We start from the raw sequence: 3984 nt of genomic DNA, 5'->3' as shown, positions 1-3984 counted from the left end.
GATAAAATGAAAGCTAACTCAAAGAAACCAGAAAAACAAATCAGGAAATGAATGAAAAGTCCACTAAAGAGATCAACATATTAAAAAAAAAAAAAGGAACTTCTGCAAATAAAAAATTTGTTTAAGGAAACACAAAAAAAAGTGGAAAGAATAGACTAGAATTTTAAGAATAGACTAGACCAGGCAGAATAAAGAATTTCAGAGCTTGAAGACAACTCTTTAGAATTAAATCTGTCAGTCAAAAATAAAGAACAAAGAATTAAGAGTCATAAACAAAGCCTACGAGAAATATGGGATTATGTAAAACAGCCAAATATAAGAATCATAGCCTTCCATGAAGGTGAGGAAGAAAGCATACAAGGCCTGGAAAACCTATTTGAAGGAAAAATTAAGGAAAATTTCCCCAGTCTTGCTAGAGATTTAGACATTCAGGTACAAGAAGCTCAACGAACACCTGGGAGATTCATTGCAAACAGGCAATCACCAAGGCAAATAGTCATCAGACTGGACAAAGTCAACAAAAAAGAGGAACTCCTGAAGCCATGAGGTGAAAACATCAAGTAACGTACAAAGGAAACACAGGAGCACCCAGATACATAAAGCAAACACTACCACATCTAAGTAAAGAGATAAAAAGCAGCATCATAATCGTTAGAAACTTCAACACCTCAATGACAAAACTGGATAGCTCATCCAAGCAGAAAATAAATAAAGAAAAACTGGACTTAAACAGGACTCTACAACAAATATGCCTAACAGACATTTACAGAACATTTTGCCCCAAAACTACTGAATATACATTACTTTCATCTGTACATGGAACATTTTACAAGATTGATCATATCTTAGGCCACAAAAAAAATGGTTCAATAAATTCAAAGAAATAGAAATCACACCATGTATCTTCTCAGACCACAGTGGAATAAAACTAGAATTCAACTCCAAGAGAACACTCAATTTCACACAAAGTCATAGACATTAAACAACAAGCTGCTGAAGGATAATTGGGTTATTAATGAAATTAAGATGGAAATCAAAAGATTCCAGGAACTGAACAACAAAGGGGATGCAAGCTATCAACATCTATGGGATTTTTCAAAAGGAAAAGGGGAAAATTCATAGCCTTAAATGCCTACATCAAAAAGACAGAAAGAACACAAGTCAAGAATCTAATAACACATCTCAAGGAACTAGAAAAGGAAGAGCAAACCAAACCCAAAGACAGCAGAAGAAAAGAAATAACTAAGGTTGGAGCTGAACTAAATGAAATGGAAAAAAAAAAACAATAAAAACATTAGTGAAACAAAATGTTGGTTCTTTGAAAAGATAAACAAAACTGATAGACCTCTTGCCAGATTAATCAAAACAGAAAAGAAAGAACCTAAATGAGCTCAATCAGAAATGAAAAAGGAGACATTACAACTGATACCACAGAAATACAAAATATCATCTGTGAACACCATGAAAATCTCTAGACATATAAACTTGAAAACATAGAGAAAATGAACAAATTCCTGGAAATGCACAACCTCCCAAGACTCAAGCAGGAAGAAATAGAACTCCTGAACAGACCAATAATGAGCAACCAGATTGAAGCATGAATAAAAATTCTTTCAAGAACAACAACAAAAAAGCCCCAGAACAGATGGATTTACAGCTGAACTACAAAGAAGAGCTGGTACTCATTCTGGAGAAATTATTCCATAACATTGAGAAGGAGGGAATTCTCCCCAACTCATTCAATAAAACCAGTACTACCTTGATACCAAAGCCAGGAAAGGACACAATGAAAAAAGAAAACTACAGACAAATGTCTTTTATGAACATAGATGCAAAAATCCTCAATAAAATACTATCAAACTGAATTAAACAGCACATCAAAAAATAATCCACCATGACCAAGTGACCTTCATCCCAGTGATGCAATGATGGTTCAATAATCAGAAGCAAAAACAAAGACCATATGATCATCTCAATAGATGGAGAAAAACCATTTGACAAAATTCAGCACCCTTTCATGATAAAAATCTTCAACAAACTAGACATAGAAAGAACATATCTCAAAATTATGAAAGCCATATATGACAAATCCACAGTCAACATCATGCTGAATGAGGAAAAGTCGAAAGCATTTCCACTAAGAACTGGAATAAGACAAGGGTGCCCACTGTCACAACTTCTATTCAACATAGTACAGGAAGTCCTAGACAGAATAAACAGGCAAGAGAAAGAAATAAAGAGTATCCAAATTGGGAAAGAGAAGGTCTAACTATCATTTCTTGCTAATGATAAGATCTTATATCTAAAAAAACCCCAAAGACTCCACCAAGAGACTCCTGGAATTAATAAATAAATTCAGCAAAGTCTCAGGTTACAAAATCAATGTAAACAAATTGGCAGTATTCTTATACACCAGTAACGGTCAAGCTGAGAGTCTAATCAAAGACTTAATACCATTTACAATAGGCACAAAGAAAATAAAATACCTAGGAATGTACTTCACCAAGGAGGTGAATGATCTCTAAAAAGAGAACTAGGAAACACTGAGGAAAGAAATCACAGATGATACAAACAAATGGAAAAACATATCATGCTCATGGATCAGTAGAATCAACATTGTTAAAATGTTCATACTACCCAAAGTGATTTACAGATTCAGTGAAATCCCCATTAAAATATCAACATCATATTTCACAGATCTAGAAAAAATAATTTTACATTTTGTTTGGAACCATAAAAGAGCCCAAATAGCCAAAGCAATCTTAAGCAAAAAGAACAAATGTGAAGGCATCACATTACCAGACTTCAAACTATACTGCAAGACTATAGTAACCAAAACAGCATGGTCTTGACACAAAAATAGACCAATGGACCAGAACAGAGATTCCAGATATAAAACCATCCATATATAGTCAAGTGATCTTTGACAAAGAAAACAACAATAAACACTGGGAATAAAAAGTCCTATTCAATAAATGGTGCTGAGAGAATTGGATAGCCACACGCAGAAGAATGAAACAGGATCCATATCTATCACAACAAAAATTAATTCAAAATGGATAAAAGACTTAAATATAAGCCATGATATCATAAGAATGCTAGAAAAAAATGTTAGAAAAACTCTTCGAGATACCAGCCTAGGCAAAGAATTTATGACTAAGACCCCAATGGCAATCAAAGCGACAATGAAAATTAACAGGACTTGATTAAATTAAAAAGTTTCTGCACAGCTAAGGAAATAATCAACACAGCAAATAGACAACCTACAGAATTAGAGAAAATATTTGTAAGCTATACATCTGCTACTGCACTAATAACCAGAATCTACAAAGAACTGAAGCAAATCAGCAAGAAAAAAATCAAACAACCCCATTAAAAAGTGGGCAAAAGACATGAACAGAAGCTTTTCAAAAGAATATAGACTAATGGCCAATAAACATATGAAAAAATGCTTAATATCACTAATCATCTGGGAAAAGCAAATTAAAACCACAAAGAGATACCACCTTACTCCAGTTAGAATGGCTGTTATTAAAAAGTCCAAAAACAATAGATGCTGATGTGGATGCACAGAGAAAGGAATGCTCATACACTGTTGGTGTGACTGCAAATTAGTACAACCTCTATGGGAAACAGCAGGGAGATTCCTCAACAAACTAAAAGTAGACCTACCATTTGATCCAGCAATCCCAATACTGGGTATTTACCCAAAGGAAAAGAAGTCATTTTATCAAAAGGCACCTGCACTCGAATGTTTATTGCAGCACAATTCACAATTGCAAAGATGTGAATCAACCCAAGTGTCCATCAATTCATGAGTAGATTAACAATATGTGGCATATGTATTCTATGAAATACTACTCAGCCATGACAAAGGATGAATTAAGGCCTTTTGTACAATTTGGATGGAACTGGAGCCTATCCTCCTAAGTAAAGTATCTGAAGAATGGAAAAACAAACACCACAGGTACTCACTATTAATTG

Source organism: Propithecus coquereli, unplaced genomic scaffold (assembly GCF_000956105.1).
Source record: "Propithecus coquereli isolate 6110/MARCELLA unplaced genomic scaffold, Pcoq_1.0 Scaffold39, whole genome shotgun sequence".
Classification (NCBI taxonomy): Eukaryota; Metazoa; Chordata; class Mammalia; order Primates; family Indriidae; genus Propithecus; species Propithecus coquereli.
This window is presented reverse-complemented; position numbering follows the sequence as displayed.